A 19,990-nucleotide genomic window follows, 5' to 3' on the forward strand; every position below is an offset into this window, starting at 1 on the left:
CTGGCTGCTTTCATGTGAAGTAAAGTTTTGCTCTGTAGGTCCTCACATGACTCCTGTGGGGCAAGCTGGTCTGGGTACTTAAGTCCATTCTACAAATGTTAAATTTGAAGCAAAGAGAAACTTCAGTATGCGACCAAGGCTAGAAAAAAAAGTGGTGCCCTCTCTACCACCTATCGTCCACCACAGAGGATGAGGAATATGGGAGCTCAAAGCTCGAGAGGGGTGGATCCCCTTCTTCCCAAATGTTGCATGGAGGAAAGGATATAGTTTTGGAGACAAGCAGGCCTGGCATCAAAAGTCCTTACTAGTAGAGTGATCTTTCAAAGACAGGTTCTGTGAGCTTCTATTTTCTTATTTCTAAAGCCCTTATAGGGTTTGTAATGTGGAATTATTTAAAACAAGTCTTGAGTACATGGTATGTATAATAAGATTCATATATGGGTCATGATACTTAAAGAAGAGAATAATACAGAAAAAAATAGTTTAACTTTCCACAAGTCAACTTAGCATAAGATACGGAAGCATTAAAATGAAGAATCAGCCCTTAAAAGAGAGGTGTCTGGTGTAGGAGAGAAGAAATTTTCCCTTTTCCTTCCTAGATCCTTTGGCTGGTGGAGTAATTAAATTGACAAACGATAGATTAAAATTGAATAAAATTGATTTCATGTGTATGAGCCCCATAAAATAATATGAGACTCAGGCAGGCAGGCAAATGAGGCTTTTATACCATCCTGAGCTAAGGAAAGGGGTTGAAGTCTAGGGCTTCAAAGGGGAGGAAGGCAATTCACAGGAGGATAAGAAGAGCAAAGGTTTTGTTTTTTTTTTTATTCATGAGAGACAGAGAGAGAGACAGAGAGAGAGGCAGAGAGAGAGGCAGAGACACAGGCAGAGGGAGAAGCAGGCTCCATGCAGGGAGCCCTACGTGGGACTGGATCCCAGGTCTCCAGGATCACGCCCTGGGCTGAAGGCAGGTGCTAAACCACTGAGCCCCCTAGGCTGCCCAGAGCAAATGTTTTGTATACAGGGTTTGCCCTGCCACGCAGATAAGTCTCCCAGATGAAAACATTACCTCTAGTAGTGGCTTTCTTTCTGGTACAGGCCCCTTTCTAAATTTAATTGATACTTAAGGGAGAGGCAAAAATCTTTTCCTGAGTCTGTTGGATCTTCTTGATTGACTTCACTTCAAAATAATCCACCTGCCAAAATGTGGGTGGTATATTTTGGGATAGAATATTCTGCTCTCCTTCAATGGTGTCAAAAAATGATTAACAAAAAGTAGGAATACAAACAAACTTTATTGAGCACTTTATGAAGTGAGCAGTGGCCATTTGGAGACCTGCAAAATGGGGCCAAAGGCCAGGAGCCTTCATGAGTTAAAGAATGAAGAAGAGAAAAATGGAAAATATCTCATTGGCTAGAGCCACAAATCAGCCTCATTCAGAGTGAGACGGTCCCAGGTTGGCTTGTCATTTGGAGGTTGGTTGACTGGAAATATTCCTGGGTTCCCGATCGAGCAGGCCATTTGCAGGTACACAAAAGTTATCCAAGTTTGTTTGGACATAGGTTATATGTCACCTTGGACAGAACTGGTCCTTCTTGAACCTAGAAACTTAACACTGGCTTACAACAAAGGGGGCAGGAAGAGAGGGAGAAAATGGGAATTTATTTTCCTCCGTTTTGAAAAAACTTAAAATAGTGCTTCCTGGGCAAGAATGGGATTGAGAATCATTTCGTCTCAAAAAGATACTGTGAGATTTACACACAAAAATATGCATTATTTTGCCATTTGTTATAGTGATATTCTGGAAACCACCTAAGACTCTAACCACAGGGAAAGTGATGTGAATACAGAATTTAGGAATTATGGGTTATAAAGCTAGAAAATCTAATGACTTACAAGAGCAGTTGAGTGTGTCACCCCAAAATATGCCTCTTGAGCATAAGACTTATTTTCAGCTGATTATTTTGAAGAAACAATAGATGTAAGAGATCTTTTGTCCCTTTTTTAAAGGACAATTACATTTACAAAGAAAATCTCCATGTGTACAGGTGTCTCCCTCTAATACCAGAAAAAGAATGACTGAATCACAAAATAATCTTATCAGTGGAGGAGGCACCAACTTAAATGTACACGACAACTACACCTATTACTGTACTTTTCCTGACAACTTCCTATAAATGGCTTCCCCCTCAAAACATCCTTCTTTTACCTGTAGCTGAAAATGATATTTAAGATGGTGGCTTGGGTCATTTGGAGGAGTTTTACTCAGTTTCCTGGGCATCTCCTAGGTATACAGGAGGTATACATGTTATTAAACTTCTATTTGTTTGGGGGTTTTTTTGGTTGTTGTTGTTGTTAATGTTTGTTATGGGAGGTGAAGGGTCTCAGCCGCAGAATCTAGAAAGGTATAGGGAAGGTTATTTTCCCTCCCCTACAATATCACAGGTGAAGAAAAGTAGAAAGTAAAATTTAATGTGCTGTATGATTACATTTTAAAAAACACAATGCGAGGAAAAAAAACTTAGAAGAAAAACACATCAAAATATTAATACTAGTTTTGGTGGGGCAGGTGATATCTTCGGTGGCTTGGTTTTCTTCTGCTTGTCTTAATTTTCCAAAAGTTCTTTAATGAGAAAGGATGTATTACATAATGGAGTGGAAGAAATTTTAAATAAATGTTCAGTGAGGGTAGAGGTGTGACCCACGGTGAGGAGTTGAGGGGAAATTCTGAGACCCCCATTCTGAGACTATCAGGGGTGGGTGGGGACATGCAGCGGAGGAAGATGGAAAGTGCCTCCTCTGGTTGAGAATGAGGTGATAAGAACAGAGAAGACCCTAGAATGCCATGATCAAAGGAAAAGATTATTCTGCGTCAGAGTGGGTGGTTTGAGGTTGGGGGAGCTTCAGAGTGAGCAAAGGTTGGGAGGGGAGACTAATGACTACCAGGGTTTAGAATGCATCTGTGCCCCACACCTTCTCCTTTAAGCCAGTTCAAAGGGCGAAATAATTAGAATCAGCTCTCTTCTCCCTCTTTTTATACTAGTGACAAAATCAAGCCCAGGAATATCAATTAATCTGGAGTCTGGACCCTCAGTAAGACCTTTCCCAAATCCAGGTGCAGAGAAAGCGCTCACTTCATGAGCTCAACAAGCAGTTAAAGGAAGGAAGGGCAGGAAGCCACCTCTTTGTCAAGATCTAACAAACGCAGCACCCAAAGCTGTGTGGTTTGGGGCTTATGAGCTTCCAATAAAGCTCATAAATACAGAAACCCTGGTGGGGGAGAAAGGAAGGTATCTGTACGATGAGAGGCAGGTATTCCCTCACCGATACACGCATTCGTTACTCACTCATTCAGCAACACTTAATGAGAACCACTAAGTCCCAGACACGGTGCTGACCACAGAAAATAGAGCAGTGACCAGACAGAGGGATCTGTCATTGAGGTGCTGGATTCTAATGAGAGAAGCTGTGATAGCGAGAGATAATATATAGATAATAATCTATATTATTATCTTCCTGCCAGTTTCCTTCCACACAGTTCCTAAAATCCGAGGAACCTTCAAGGAGGCAAGTGTCTTCTTGCATGCTAATGAGGTGACTGGTGGCTGGAGGCTCCCGGATAGCCTCAGGATACAGGCTGGTTGCCAGGAGAACCAACAAAATGTTTAGAGGATTGGAATTTCCCCCAAGTTCCCTAGCTCCTAGCCCCAACATCCAGAGATGGAAGAGGGGCTGGAGATAAAGTTCTGTCACCAATGTCCAATAATTAATCAGTCATGCCCACATAATGATGCCTCCAGAAAAAGACCCCAACCAGAGGAGTTCAGAAGCCTCCCAGGTTGGTGAACACATGGAAGTGCTGGGAGGGTGGTACACCTAGAGAGGGGCATAGAAGCTCCACATCCCTTCTTATAGACTTTGCCCTATCTCTTCCATTTGGCTATTCCTGAGATGTTTCCTTTTTTAATAAGCCAGTAATATAGAAAGTAAACTGTTTTTCCTTAGTTCTGTGAGCCATCCCAGTAAATTATCGACCCCCAGGAGGGAGTCGTGGGAGGCCTTAGGCTATAGTGGGTCGGTAAGAAATATGGCAGGCCCCAACTTATAATTGGCCTCTGAAGTGGGAGCAGCCTTTTGGGACTGAGCCCTTCACTTGTGGGATCTGACACTAACTCTAGGTAAATAGTGTCAAAATTTCATTGAATTGTAGGACATCTAGCTGGTGTTGGAGAATTGAATGGTGTGGGAGAAAGCCACACATTTAGTGTCAAATGTGTTTGCTTTGAGAAGAACCGACACTTTCCTTTAGTTGGTGCAGTAGGGAAAGAAAAGAATGTCCTTTTTAGAGGCCAACAATTAAATTATTCTCCAAATACCACTGTAGCAGCGATGACTTGTATTTAAAAAAAAAAAAAAAAAAAAAAGATGCATGATGTGAGGGTAACCTGAAATGGAGGCTGTTGCCAGGATCAGGGAAGGCTTCTCCCACACAGTGATGATTGAGCTGAGACCCACAGGTGAGTAGGAGCTCCTTACAGGAAAAGAGAGCTTGGTCAGAGGGCAGAGTCTGTGAGAAGACCTTAGACATGGTGAGAAAACCTGAAAGGGAGAAAGTCTGTGTGTCTGGACCCGAGGAGTTGTGCTTCTAAAATTTCAGCGACTGCAGTAGGAGAAACCAATTACAGGGGGTCAAGAAAACTACTTAGATGCAAGATGCAACTTGAAGATGTTAGGAATGAAGATTTTCCTCAGCTATTCAAGGTCCTTCTAGTTGGAATAAGAATCAAACTGACACAAGATAGATTAACAGGAGAAAATTAGATTTAATTTTGTACAAATTAAATCCACATATACATGGAAATTCCAAAGACAGTCGGGGTATATACGTCATCTTGAAATAAGGAGAAGAGGGTAGGGGTCTGGGACTTCAAAAGGAAGGAAGTCCATTCACAGGAAGATAAAAAAGATTAAATGGGGGCAGCCCGAGTGGCTCAGCGGTTTAGTGCTGCCTTCAGCCCAGGGCGTGATCCTGGAGACCCAGGATTGAGACCCAGGATGGAATCCCATGTCAGGCTCCCTGCAGGGAGCCTGCTTCTCCTTCTGCCTGTGTCTCTGCCTCTCTCTCTCTCTCTCTCTCTTTCTCTGTGTGTCTCTCATGAATAAATAAATAAAATCTTTTAAAAATTAAAAAAAAGATTAAATGGTAAAAATGAATGTCTGCTGGGCCATACAGAAACAAGGGGACATAGAGATGAGTTTTAACAGACTTTGCTAAGTTTCTCCCTGTCTGCCACCCCTAGTTCATACTATACTGTAGTGATCTATGGTGATGCTTTTTTTCCTGGAGCAGGTCTGTCTAAATTCTTGGGGGGAGGGGGGTGGTGCTGTCAAATCTTCTTCCTAAGTCTTGTGGGCCTTGACTGTTTTCAGTTCAGCATAACCTGAATGCCAAATTGTCTGCCTGAAGATGGCCTGCCAACGGAAATTTCAGGATAAGAATTCCATTTAGAAAGAGAGACATCTGGGTGGCTCAGTTGGTTAAGCATCTGCCTTTGACTCAGGTCACGATCTTGGGGTCCTGGGATCGAGCCCCACATCAGGCTCCCTACTCAACGGGAGCCTGCTTCTCCTTCTCCTCCCCACTTCTGCTCTGTGCTGCTATCTCTGTCTCTCTCACACAAATAAATAAAATCTAAAAAAAAAAAAAAAAAAAGGCAGAAAGAACACACACACACACAAGTATAGGTCCCAAATTATTATTATTATTTTTAAAGATTTTATTTATTTATTCATGAGACACACAGAGAGAGGCCGAGACACAGGCAGAGGGAGAAGCAGGCTCCATGCAGGGGGCCCGATGTGGGACTCGATCCAGGGTCTCCAGGATCATGCCCTGGGCTGAAGGCAGACATTTAACCGCTGAGCCACCCGGGCTGCCCTTTTTTTTTTTTTTTTAAGATTTTATTTATTTCAGGTCCCAAATTATTATGAAATCTGATAGTCCTTGAATATTAAGAAAAAGTGTTCTCAACTCTCATCCATTAGTATTTGTTCATTAAAAAATATATATTGAAATGTCTATCATAAGCCAAACACTGTATTGCCATTCTGAATTTACGTTGTGAATTAAACAGATACAGATCTTGTCCTTGTGGAGCTAAATGCCTTGTTGGGGAGACAGATGGTAAGAAAAACAAAAACAAAAACTAAAACAAACAAATAAATATATATTTACAAATTGTGACAATTTGACAAAATTGAGCTGGGCACAGCGACTATGAATAAAAGGAAAGATTCACATGAAGAAGGTGGCCAAAAGGTTGCTTCAGGGAGATGAAATTTAAGTTCAACCTAGGCCCTCTTAGCCCATTTACTTCAATGTTAGCCGAAGGTGAACACATATATTCACAATACTTGACCACCTGACCAACCTTAGGTTTCAAGTGAATAAATGAATAAGCCCTCTTTTTCTGAACACTTAAAAGCAAGATTAAACAAAACATAAACAGATTATCTTAAACAGAAGATATGTAGCAGTCTCTTGGCGATTTTGAACTCACTTTGCAAATGAAATAGGTTTTATGTCTTAATAGGGATTGATGTCCCTCTCCCACCAGGAGAGCCTGGCAGGTGGTACCCAGGGTTCAGACTTCTTTATCTCTGTGTCTCACAGGGCCACCTCTTCTCACATTCCTCCTCTTGGCTTCACCACTTGTCAAGGTCAATCTATTAGATCTGCAGAGCTCCCAGGATCAAAAAGAGAAGAAATTCTTTCTTCGAGGAGCATGGTAGGAAAGAGTCTGGATTCGACAATGACCACAGGTTAGGGTAAAAAGAAGCGAAGAGAAGAAATGGAAGACAGGCAGGCAGGGGAAGGGCTTTCCAAGAAGAGAATTCAGAATTGTGAGTGGGCTGGAGGACCCTTAAGGCAGCCAAAGCTGAGGGGTGGGGGGAGCTGCCCTCTAGGCCCCATGGAAGGCAGGGAGAATGTTAGTGTCCACAGCTAATTACCATGTTTCCTTGTGCCCCATTACATCCAGCACAGGCTGCCCTCTAAATAACTGTCAGACTCATATTTTTCATGCCTATTCCATGCTGTGTACTGGAGATGCAGATAATTCTAAAATGCACTTTGGTCTCATTCAATGGAGAAGACAGACACAGATGAAGGCCCAATACAACGTGCTCAGTACCTCTCCCCCCCAAATCATTTAGTAGGATTAGCTGTGAATTTTGACCATTGTGACTGAGTTCTCTGAGGAATGGCAACTTATCCAGACTTCTTCACTCTATCCTCAATGCCTAGAACGACACAGGGCACCATAAAAATATTCCGGGCAGGGCACCTGGGTGGCTCATTCGGGTGGGCCTCTGCCTTTGGCCCAGGCCATGATCCCGGGGTCCCAGGAATGAGCCCTGCATCAGGCTTCCTGCTCAGTGGAGAATCTGCTTCTCTCTCCTCCCTCTCTCCCACCTGTGCTATTTCTCTCTCTCTCTCTCAAGTAAATAAATAAAATATTTTTTGAAGATCTTATTTATTTGACAGAAAGAGAGAAAGAGCATAAGCAGGGGGAGCAACAGAGGGAGATGGAGAAGCAGGCTCCCCACTGAGCAGGAGCCCGATGCGGGTCTCAATCCCAGGACCCTGGGATCATGACCTGAGCTGAAGGCAGAGGCTTAACTGGCTGAATTACCCAGACGCCCCGAATAAAATCTTTAAAAAAAAATAATACTCTGTAAGGGGCGCCTGGGTGGTTCAATCAGTTAAGTGTCCACCTCTTGATTTCAGCTCAGGTCATGATCTCAGGGTCATGGGATCAAGCCCTATGTCGGGCTCCACTGATCATGGAGCCTGCTTAAGACTGTCTCTCCTGGGACGCCTGGGTGGCTCAGTGGTTGAGCGTCTGCCTTCTCAGCGCATGACCCCAGGGTCCCAGGATCGAGTCCCACATCGGGCTCCCTACAGGGAGCTTGCTTCTCCCTCTGCCTGTGTCTCTGCCTCTCTCTGTGTCTCTCATGAATAAATAAATAAAATTTTTTAAAAAAAAGAAAAAGACTGTTTCTCCCTATCTGCTGCCTCCACCCCCAGCTTGCACACAGGTTCACTCTCTCTCTCTCTCTCTCTCTCAAAGAAAAAAAAGAAAAGAAAAGTAAAAAAAATGCTCTGTAAGTTTATAAAATGCTCGTTCAAGGAATGAGATAAATAAGTCGTGGAGATAGAAAGTACAGCATAGGAAACACAGCCAATGAGATTGTAATAACTGCATGGTGACCGCACACACTGGGGTGAGCATTTCCTGATACATATAGATGTTGAGTCACTGCGATACCCCTGGAGCTAATACAACATTGTATGGTAACTGTATTCCGCTTAGAATAACAGTAATAATAATAAATACTCTGTAAACATGAGTTGCTTAAATGAATGAAGAGGGGATAAAATGTTTATACCTTTGATAGTGGGCAGACACCATGAGGTTTTTTGTTTTTGTTTTTTTCACCATGAGGTTTTAAGCAGAAAAGTAACCAGAGCATTTCTTTCTTTCAGACCCCACCCCGTAGCAGCATGATCAGCAGCATGACCCAGAGAGGAGACAGTGGGGTAACTGGGAGGCGTGAACCCCAGCAGGTGGCAGCAGACAAGGGTTCTGAATGGCACCCAGCTTTCTGCCCGGGCAAGAGAGGCCTGGGCGGGACCCCTAAGGACTGTGATGCAAGAGAAGACCCCCGGGAGCCAGCAGCGCAGGGCCCCGAGGAGGGCGGGCTGTGGACAGCACAGGTGAGGGGTGGCCCCTGAACTTAGCATCCAGGATGTCGCTGGGGCACGCCAGCCACAAAGGGTAGAAGAGCAAGTGGCTGGTAAGCAGCGACACGGGGATCGGAGAGACATTCAGAAGCCGGCCGAGAAGAGCGAGGCCGCGGCCTGTGGAAACCAGGCCCCTGCTGCCAGAGGGGCACCGCCTGGGATCGCCCTCGGCAGCCGCAGGTTCACTGAGGACAGGGCCGAGGGTGTCGGGGCCCCCTCGGTGGCTCTGCAGACCGAGGGGGCCGGGGGCACTCCCCTCGGGGAGCCCCAGGAACAAGCTGAGCGCATAGCCCAGCGAGCAGCCCGAAGCCGGGCACCCAGGGCGCCCATTCTCCGCCCACGAGACCCTCCGGCCGCGGGTGACCCGCTCCCTTCCTTCCCAGCCCATCCCGGAGGGAGGCGGGCGGGCTCGCTGGGCGCCGGGACCCGCAGCGGGCAGGGTTACCCGAGGGGAGGCCCGGGTGGAGCTCAGCTGCGCCCCGGGCTGCGGGAGACCGGGGAGTGGTTCCCCCGGCCCAGGGGTCCCAGCTCACATCCTCTCGGCCGTGGCAGGGGCCGGACCAGGTGATGCGCGGCCGTGGCCTCCCCACGCGAGCTCCCGGCGAGACTGGGCTCCTGCAGCTTCTCTGGGCGAGAAAGGAAGCCCGGAGCTCTGAGAAGCTCTGGTCTGGCCAAAGAGGGGAGAGGGGAAAGGTCACCGCCCAAACGTGACCCCCAGCCCCTCTCACGGACACGCAGGGTGAAACCCTTGGGGACGTGCTCGGGGCACTACGCGGGGTGACCCGAGCTCTGTGGAAGCCCAGGGCTGTGGGCCCAGGCCCCCTGAGAGAGGAGCAGCGCTGGGGACACTCAGTCGCCCCCCGTGGCGTCCCTGCGGCCCAGCGGCCAGGATCGGTTGGCCTCCTGGCCCTGGTCGCAAACCGGCGACGAGCCCGCCAGAGCTCCAGGTAACCTTTGCCACTTCATGCCCGACCGGGACCTCCAGGGCCAGAAGGGCCAACTCCCCGAGGGTGCAGGTCACCGTGTGCCCCACCGTGTGCCCCCCAGGACTCCTGGCCCTGCAGACAGACAGACAGACAGACCACAGCTTCAGCACAGGCCACCAGGCCCCACGCAGCTCCTCCCACGGAAACCCCGCCAGCCTGGACACCTGCTCCCCTGGGCCTTCGCCCCCCACCCCCTGCCCACACGGGCCCACCCAGCTCTCCTCTCTCAGGGCTGTTGGCCCCTCTCCCCGGGGCCTGGGAGGACCGGGACTCTGTCACACACACCCCGCGCCCCCCCCAACCCGTCGGAGCTGCAGTGCAGGGTGCGGGCTCGGCTCCCAGGTACCTGGACACAGGAGACAGCTGCTGGTGCTCATGGGATCCTGACCACGCAGGTAGAGGTCAGAGCACTGGCCGCGGGCCTCAAGGAGACACTGAGGACAGCCCTGCCATGGGACCCCACGGTCCGGGGGCCCAGAGGTACCAGCTATAGCGCACAGAGCCCCCTCTGCTTTCCGCCACACACGTCAGAGTGAAGACAGTGTCCATTCTCACCGATCCTGGAGCTCAGTGTGACGTGGGGCCGGGCCAGCTGCTCTGCGGGTACGAAGAGGGACCAACCGAGGACACTGCAGAACTGCCCTGGGCCCTCCCGTCACAGGGCAGAAGGCACAAGGCATTGACATCAAGACACCGCGTCATCCTGAGTCCACATCAGGAGGAACAGAGAATCTGCCCACATCTATCGGGAGCCTTGGGCTCTGCAAGGGCCGTGCCACTCGGCGTCATTTGATTCCCAGAACAACCCTATGAAGCAGAGACCGGATGTTTTGTTCCTGCTCCATCTAACAGGCTTGGAGAGCTTCAAGGAACTTGCCTGAGTCTCAGCTGTTAAATGACCATTCCAGGACCCAAATCCAGTGGACCTGACCCCGAAGCCTGGGTCCCACTAGCACAGAACTGTGCTGTAGTCGCATCTCTTCCCCGTGGGGTCGCCGCAGTACACACTGAGCTTGTGGACCCCGAGCAAGGCCCCCAGGAGATGTGGCCCTGGGCCTTCGGGGTTTCTCCCACACCCGTGTATCCCTTCAAACTGCACCCCATTCCTTCTTCCACCAAGACCAGGAGCTCAGATACTTCCTTACAGTATCCATGTTGCCATAATTTCCATTACTTGCCTACCTGTGTCCCCAGGCCAGAGCCAGGGGGTCTGGGGTAGAGGGTGGGGGGTGGTGGCAGGAAGTGTGGCTGCAGACAATGGACAGCCAGGCCAGGGTGTGGGAGAAGGCTGCTCTGTTACTCCGCCTCAGTCCTGGGGCCCACCTGACTGCAGCTCAACTGGGCAAAATGGGACCACAGGCCACGATGTGCCCCGGGGAGAAGGCGGCCTGGGTACTTTCCACTGCCTCCCCCAGTGTGGTCTTCTGGGACCCAAGTCCTCCCCGCCCCCAGTCTCCTGCAGGCCCTCTTGTCCGCAGCATCCTCCTAGTTCAAGCACCCAACTGCCCTGACAAACCAGAAGCACAGGATGTGACATCAAGCGGCCCGAGTTCTATTCCTGGTTCTGCCACTTTCTACCTGTTGCTTTTTCTCTCTGTGGCTCAGTCTCAGCAGCCCAGAACTAAAAGCCCCTCTTCTGCCGCAGGACTGTATGAGGCTCCAGTGTCTTGGGGGAACTCCCTGTGAAGGACAAAGAGCTGGCCTGCTGTCCCCGCTGGGGCCGCTCCACTGGAGCGCAGTGAGAGGGGCTGTCCCACCAGCCCCGGAACACCCTAGGACACAGTCCCACCGAGGCCCCAGAAGCCCCGAGTGCCCTCGCCCTGTGTGAGGACAGTCCATGGCCAGGCCAGGCCTGATTTATGGCGGAGATGCTTCCTCCCTGACCATGTGGATCTGACCAGGGAGCAGGTCCATCTTCCCACACTTAAAAAAAGGGGGGGCCTCCTCAAATAGGAATATTTCCTAGACTCAACCCTGAAAAGCTTCTCTGCTTTCTCTTCATCAGTTAGCTTCCCCTGGGTCATCCTCACTCAGAAGTGGGCCTTTTTGCTTCCCAGTGTAGAGGAGCAGATCTGCAGTGGCGCCCTGGCAACCTTGCCCGCGTCCCTCAGGCAAAGACAGGGACCAGTTAATCTGTGTCTTGGCAAAATGCCCTGGGATCCTCCCAGGACACGAGAGGATGGTGGCCCTCAAGACCCCGAAAACATCTCCACCGGCCCCCCTGGCTCCCCTGGGAAGCACTCATGGGTTAGATAGCTCCTAATGAGGAAGGGGGTTCCTGCTGCAGCAGCTCGGCACAGAGCTGCAGCCTCTACCACCCTTGACTGCAGTCCCAGCTTGTTTCTGTGGTGACAGGGCCTTCTGGCACCTGCATCTGTGGTCAACCGGCCCCCTTGTCATTAGTTCTGGTGTGAAGGACCTGGGGTGCTCTTTCACTATCTACATGAGTAATGAGGTGCTTGGATCTGAACCCGGCTGACTGTGTCTCTACAGGCTGAATCAGCCGGCCCTCCCTTGCTGCTGGGGTGACAGACACCCACCTCTGACATTTCTCTTGCAGTTTTCCCTCCTGAAACAATTTTTAAAGATCTTTAAGCAGAATGATCACAGCCTTCCCGTGTGTCTGTCCAGACTGTCTCGCCTTATTCTCACCACAGTAGCGCTCCTACTTTAGCACCGAGGAAGCTCTAGGCCACTCAAGTAGGCTGTGGCAGGACTGGGTTCTCGGGGCCGAGGCCCCATTCTCTGCCCACCACAGACCCAGAGGTCCTGTTGTTTTACAGTGCGCACCTATCAACCTTGTAATCAGAAACAAAAGTGTAAATGTTACTCAAAGAGATGAGCACCACCCTCATACCTGTTACCGTCCAGAGGACACTCAGCATAGACTCGCAGACTGTACTCTCGGGTGTGGGTGATGTGTGAGTTCATCGGGTTAATGTGGGCGTCCTTCCAGCTCAGGTCGCTGCTCTGCAAGCTGTGGCCTGGGCTTACCACACTCACATGACACTGGTACCGGGTTTCTGCCTGGTAAAAGGTGTCTGGCCCTCCTGCTTCTGCCAAGGTTATGATGGCTATTGCCATGGAGACTGAACGGGACATCCAGGAGATGCTCTCCACAGGCTGTCCTGGCTGTAGCTGCAGGGGCAGGGTGACAGACCCGCCTAGGGTCCCAGTTACCATCACAGGGTCTGGGTCCTCTCTGGAAACCCCTGGCCCTGCAGAGACACAGATCAGAAGCTTCAGGGGCAGCCCGACTAAGCCAGAGGCTCACGGCAGGCCTGAGAGGCTGGTAAGTGATTATTATTCCCATTTTATAGGTGAGAAAACCGGGACCCAAAGAAATTAGGTGGCTTGCTCGAGACAACAGAGCTAGTCGGTGGTAGGACAAGAGCACAAGGCCGTGCCTTCCCTTCACACCAAAGTGGTCTCCTTCAGCGTTTACATTAACAAATGCACATATAATAAAAATAATTAATAGATGCTGTGCTAGGATTGCAGGTGCTGCAGAGAAGGAGGAAGAAGGAAAACTCTTGGGAGGTGCCGAGGGGGACGATCTCTACTGTTACTTGGGCCACCCTCTTGCTGATCCAGGCAACAGGAGCAGAGCTCACCTAGCCCGGCCCCACCACAGCAGAAAGTGCCTTGTAGCGTCCCCCAGAATGGCTTGTTCAGACGCTGCTGGACAGGAGCCCGTTCTGAGGCCCAGCCAGTGTTCTGGGAACTTCTTTCTAGAAGGAAGGCTAGTGCAAGGCAAAGGGTGGTCAGGGGACCATCATTCAGCACCAGGCTACTGCGGAGAAGAGCGGAAACACCAGGGCACTAGTCACGCTGCCCGAGCTCAAACCCCTGCTAGGTCCTAGCTGTGTGATCTTGGGAGGTTACTACGCTCCCTGAGCCCTGGTGTTCTCACCTGTGTAACAGGGAGTGCCATCTTCCAGGATTTTTGAGGGGTTAAATGAGACAATGCAAGTAAATACCTCAGGATTGGTGTTATTAAAGATTCTTGATGTCACTGGAATAAGTTAGTGACAGCACCTTGTTTGCCCCCTCACCAAAACTCCAGCACCCTTGCAGAGAAATGTGAGAAACCATCGCTCAGTAGTGTGACGGTTGGAGTATTTTTGCAACACTGACAACTGTCCCGGGAAACAGAAAGTCTGAAACTGACCCAGGTGTGCCGCACGGTGGTTCAGAAAAACAAGGCTGCGCGGCTCAAGGAAGAATGGGGGTCCTGGTTCAGGACGCGACCGTTCCCAGGCCAGGTGGTGTCTCTTTGTCAAAAGTTGACCCGAGAGGTCCTATGACTGTAGCTGTGGGGACAAGGGGTGGGAGAGGGGTTGCTGTCCTGTGGGAGTGGGCACCCCAAGTAGGACCCACACAGAGGCAGGCCCGTGTCCTGGGCACATACCACAGAATCCACTCGACAGCCCAGTGTCCACTTCTGTGGAGCTACCTTGGCTCCACCTGGAGAATCATGTAGCCAAAGGGAAGTATATCAAGGCAGCAGGTGTTGGCACCAGCTACACCCTCCTCGCCCCACACTGGGCCCAGGGCCTGAAATCCGAGTGGAGGCCCCCACCCCGACTGAAGACCTTGGCTCATCCTTGCACCCTCAAGTTTGGTAACTCATCAGGCCTGATTCATTCAAGTTTTGTTCCCATGCTGGGCTCCATACTTCAGTCCAGCCACACCGATCCCTGGTTTCCTTCAGCCCGTGCTTTTGTTGGCATTTATTTATTTATTTATTTATTTATTTATTTATTTATTTTAAAGATTTTATTTATTTATTCATAGACACAAAGAGAAAAAGACAGAGACACAGGCAGAGGGAGAAGCAGGCTCCATGCAGGGAGCCCGACGTGGGACTCGATCCCGGGTCCCCAGGATCACGCCCTGGGCTGAAGGCGGCGCTAAGCCGCTGAGCCACCGGGGCTGCCCTTTTTATTTATTTAAATTCAATTAAGTAATATATATTACTAGTTTCAGAGGTAGAGGTCAGTGATTCATCAGGTCTTATGTAATACCCAGTACTCACTACATCACGTGCCCTCCTTAACACCCATCACCCAGTTACCCCATCCTCCCACCCCCAACCCCTCCAGCAACCCTCAGTTTCTTTCCTATGATTAAGAGTCTCTTATGGTTTGCCTCCCTCTCAGATTTCATCTTGTTTTATTTTTTCCTCTCTTCCCTTTGATCTTTCTTAAATCCCACATATGAGTGAGATCATATGAGAATTGTTTTTCTCCAATTGACTTATTTCGATTAGCATAATACCCTCTAGTTTCATCCACATCGTTGCAAATGGCAATATTTCTTTTTTGACAGCTGAGTAATATTCCACTATATATATATAGATATATATACCACGTCTTCTTTATCCATTCATCTGTCGATGGACATCTGGGCTCTTTCCATAGCTTGGCTGCTGTGGACACTGCTGCTATGAACACCAGGGTGCAGGTGCCCCTTCGGGTCACTATATTTGCATCTTTGGGGTAAATTCCTAGTAGTGCAATTGCTGGGTTGTAGGGCAGCTCTGTTTTCAACTTTTTGAGGAACCACCATACTGGTTTCCAGAGCGGCTGCACCAGCTTGCATCCTCACCAGCAGCGTGAGAGGGTTGCCCTTTCTCCGCATCCTCACCAACATCTGTCATTTCCTGACTGTCTAATTTTAGCCACTCTGCCAGGTATGACATGATATCTTATTGTGGTTTTGATTCATACTTCTCTGATGCTGACTGATGTTGAGCATTTTTTCATGTGTTTGTTGGCTAATTGCATGTCTTCTTCTGAGAAATGGCTGTTCATGTCTTCTACCCATTTCTTCATTGGATTTTTTGTTTTTTGAGTGAGCCCTTTTTTTTTTTTTGGAAGATTTTATTTATTTATTGACAAGAGACACAGAGAGACAGAGGCAGAGACACAGGCAGAGGGAGAAGCAGGCTCCATGCAGGGAGCCCGACACGGGACTCGATCCCAGGACTCGATCCCGGGACTCCAGGATCACGCCCTGAGCCGAAGGCAGCCGCTCAATCACTGAGCCACCCAGGCGTCCCTTGAGTGAGCCCTTTATCTGATAAGATGTTTGCAAATATCTTCTCTCATTCTCTAGGTTGTCTTTTGGTTTTGTCAACTGTTTCCTGCGCTGTGCAAGAGCTTTTTATCTTGATGAGGTCCCAAAAGTTCACTTTTACCTTAGTTCCCCTTGCCTTTGGAGATGTGTCTAGCAAAAAATTGCTGTGACCGAGGTCACAGAGAACACTGCCTGTGTTCTCTAGGATTTTGATGGATTCTTGTCTCATGTTTAGGTCTTTCATCCATTTTTAGTCTATTTTTAAGCATTTACATCATCCTGTCTGCTACAGATAGCTGTGTGCATGTCTTCACCCAAGTTCCCAAGCTCCCCAAGGAGAGAAGATGGAAGGAAATTAATATCTGAGTGAGAAAGGAAGGCTGGTGGTTTAGCCTCAGGGTTAATTGCAGTGCACATGCGTGGAGCTTCTGGGTCCAAATTCTGTTTCTGGATTCAGGTGAGGGGAGACACAGAGGGATCATCAGATCAGGACATGAATCCCAAATGCCAGACACCATGCCGAGCAGGGTAAACACGTTATTTTATCTAACTTCCCAATAAACTTGTAAGACAGATATTCTTCCCACTTAAAAGATAAAGATCATGAGACACAAAGAGCTTAAGAAACTTGTCCAAAGTCACCAGCTAGGTAGCAGCCGAGTCCACATGAAGATCCAAGTTCACCTGACCCCAAAGCTGGTGCTCTGCCAATGACACTGTACTGCCAGCAATGGGCTTTCACGATACATAATTCCTCCCTGAGTCCTGCTGACCCTCCGTCCCACCACACACACACACACACACACACACACACAGCACAAGACCTGGCACACGAGAGCCCTAGTAGATGTTTCCAGAACTGAACTGAAGAACCATGAACATTTTTTGAGGCAGGGCCTGTCTTACCCGTTATTTTGCCATTTGCCTGGGAGATGCTCCCAGGGGCAGGGACCACCAAGGGGCTGGCCTGGATGCCACAGAGAGAGCTTGCTCTGTGCGGGGACAGGAAAGGAGAGGTGAGGAGCCTTGAGGAGGGCCGTGCAGGAATCTCCATGCCAGTTCTGCTGCCTTGGCCGAGGACACCGTTCTCTAAATTTCCATGGTGCTACTATGTTCCCACCGCTGGGCCGTGCTGGCTTCCATTTGCAGATTACCAGACTTGTGCCAGAAAACGTCACCTACTCTCCCCAAGCCTCGGTTCACCATCTGTAAAAGTGTGTGTGATCCCGTCTGCCTTCTCTATATCAGAAGTCTGATGTGGAGATCAAGGGTTCTTTTTGTAATTTATGTAAAGGTTCTTTGTAAACTGTGATTGGGGCCAAGGGCAGGCTACCCCAAGGTGGGCCACTTGGGCATATTGATTATTTAAATAAGTTACTTAAAAGCCAGTTAGTGCAAGGACACCCAGGCCCTCCTCTGTCCCCTGAAAGCAGGACACGGATCTCCCTTGTGGAAGGCAGACTTGGACCAGGAGGTAAAGAGTCTCCTGATCACCAGAGATGAGAAATTTAGAGCTGAGAAGGCTGACAAACAACCCTTGTTTATTTTTTATTGTTATTTTTTAACTTACTTACCCCCGCAGCCCAAACTCTGCTTAAAATTCCTCACTAGTTGAAGCTCCCGACGGGACGTTTTCTTTGTCCTGTCAATTCCTCACAGATGTATGGTCTCTCTGTCTAGAAAGTACAGAAATGGCCTCCTCTGTCATTTCTTTAGGTCTCAATTTCATTATTGGGCCTCCATGCTCAGGTCATAAAACTTTGAGGTTTTTTTTTTTTTCTTTTTTCTCTCTCTTCTGTTATCTATCTCACATAAGTTCAGGTAGGAGGCCTTGAGGGTAGATAAGAATTTTTGCTTCCCTTCACCACCAAGTTTTAAATGCAGCAAGGGATTCATCAGTAGGCCTAGGGGACTCCCCAAAGCCTGACTCCCCAAAAGCCTGTGGGGACAATCCTGAGGCAGGTGGCCTTCAAACCACACATGCTGATTTTTCCCTGAAGGAGAATGAAAGCAAAAGCTTGAAACTCAAGACAAAGATCAAAGCCTGGCCCCTCCTGCAGATTTCTCAGAAGCTTCCTTCCCCTGACCTCTGGTTCCCATGCCTGTCTCTTGCCACCACTCAGGTCCTCAGCGACAAAAGCAAGCAGCAACAATCTAGAAGGACAGAAACAGCTGCTAAGTGCCAGGTTTGAGATCTCCTACTGAAGTCGTTTATGGGACACAGCAAGTTCAATTCCTGATGAAGGCTGACTCCCGGGGGTGCTGGTGGAAGAGGGAGGAGGGGCAAAGATCCAAAAGAGGATCATGCTTGAAATGGCAAGATGAAGACGGAACAAGTCCCCGATCTCATGCCGCCACCATCAGCCGGTGTGGAGAAACCCAGGTTCCCTGTGACTCATTAGCAGAAGAAATGTGAGAGTGACAAGGACACAGTCTGGGCCTGCCCAGTCTGAGATGGTAGCACATGCACCACACACACACACACACACACGCGCGCGCGCACGCACACACATGCACGCAGACATGCGTACACACATGGAGCCTGGCTCCCAGGGAGGCAGCATCTTCAGGGAAAACCACCCATGGCTAGAGTGCTGCAGGCAGGGAGGGGTGCCCGGGAGGTAGTGGCGGGAAGAGACTTACCCATGAGAAGACCAAGCAGGAGCAAGGACCCTGGTAGAGAGAGACCCACGGTAGCCCCAGCAGACTGGCCTGCCTCAAGACAGCCGGCCAACGTGGACATGTAAATGTCAGCCCACAAACACTTCCTCCTTTTAGAGTTCACCACAATAATCACATGTAGCTTCGGAGTCACAAGAGGTAGAGATGAGGGGACACGTGAGAAAAAGACCAGGGGAGCTATTTCCAAGTCAAAGTTGATAATGTCACAGCCATGCTATAAACCCTTCAGAAGTCCCCCACTCCTACAAGGTAAAGTCCAGGCTCACAGCTCTGGTAGACGAAGTTTTTCCTGTTCTCTTGCTTCTCGTCAACCTTGACCTCATGCCACGTCACCACTTCTCTGATCTTGAACTCCAGTCACAGCAGACTATTTCTAGACTCTTCTCCCAAAATGCCTTGGGTTTTCTCAGCCCTGTAAATTGACTCCAGCAAATCTGCTTACTGGATCGCCCTAATCTCTGCCACCTGCCTCACCCACCTCACCCTAGCCTTTCTTTCTCATCTTTCAATTCCCACTGACTAGCTCAGTGTCAGCACGTAGTAGGGGCTTAGCTCCTACATGATTGCTAAGTGCATAGCAGACATTGAGTCAACAGGCAGAGAAGAGCGAGCCCAGAACGACCCAAAGACAGAAAGGAGGAAAGCACAGGCTGCTGGCTGTAGCTTCTTTAGCACAGAAACAGGGTAGGAAAAATCCAGGAAATAAGACCTTTAGGACCACCTCTACCTCCAACCACGAGCGACAAGGTCAGATATTATTTTGTAATTTGTGCTTTTGGTGATATGACTGAAGGAGTTGCGTGAAAGTCCTGATCCATGGGTAGAGGGAGGGAAAGAGGAGAGGAGACACAGGTGTGATGCTCCCTTCCCCACCTCTCTACACCAAATAGTCCCCGTGGCTCTGCTAGGCTCTGCAGACAGTTGACATGTCCATGAGGATGTCATTGTGACTAGTGTCTCCCGTCAGGCCCCTTACTTCTCAGACTTTGACAAGTATCTCCCTGGCCTTCAGTGAATGGAGGTCAGGTGCCCCAACAAGACTTGTTGAAAAGAATCCACATGTTGCTTTGAAAAAGGTCACCAATGACCTCCCCTTGGTCATAGCTTATAGACTCTGGTCCTTATCCTATAGGAGCGCCAATTAAGTTTGACACTGGGACCCTCCCTACTTGAAATTCTCTCCTCTCCTGGACTTCTGGATACCATTCTCACTGAGTTCTCCTCACTCATTTATTCCTCATACATACCAGCTCCTGCTGGGTGCCACAAAGGCACTGTGCCAAGGGGCCTGAGAGAAGATGATAGGAAGTCTCTACAACCATGGTCCTCACAGGCTAGTAGGAAAGAAAATCATGTTGATGGAAAAACAAAGTAGGATGCTTTAGCCTTGCGTGTGGGTACAGTGGGGTGGATATGAAGCTTTCTGATTTGAAA

At 49.1% G+C, this 19,990-nt stretch overlaps 1 long non-coding RNA gene across 2 annotated transcripts; it reads right to left on the bottom strand.

Annotated features, from left to right (window-relative positions):
* Window positions 1-14,591: 14,591 nt before the first annotated feature.
* Window positions 14,592-18,837, bottom strand: LOC144307003 (uncharacterized). Of its 2 annotated transcripts, none has more exons than XR_013373962.1 (4): window positions 18,518-18,837; window positions 17,449-17,550; window positions 16,781-17,080; window positions 14,592-16,321 (listed from the first exon to the last, which is right to left on the bottom strand). It is a non-coding gene; the product is annotated as an uncharacterized LOC144307003 (long non-coding RNA). The 2 variants fall into 2 exon arrangements; XR_013373963.1 differs by having other exon boundaries at window positions 16,781-16,866; window positions 18,518-18,836.
* Between the last annotated feature and the right edge of the window lie 1,153 nt (window positions 18,838-19,990).

The sequence above is a fragment of the Canis aureus genome, chromosome 38 (assembly GCF_053574225.1).
Source record: "Canis aureus isolate CA01 chromosome 38, VMU_Caureus_v.1.0, whole genome shotgun sequence".
NCBI lineage: Eukaryota > Metazoa > Chordata > Mammalia > Carnivora > Canidae > Canis > Canis aureus.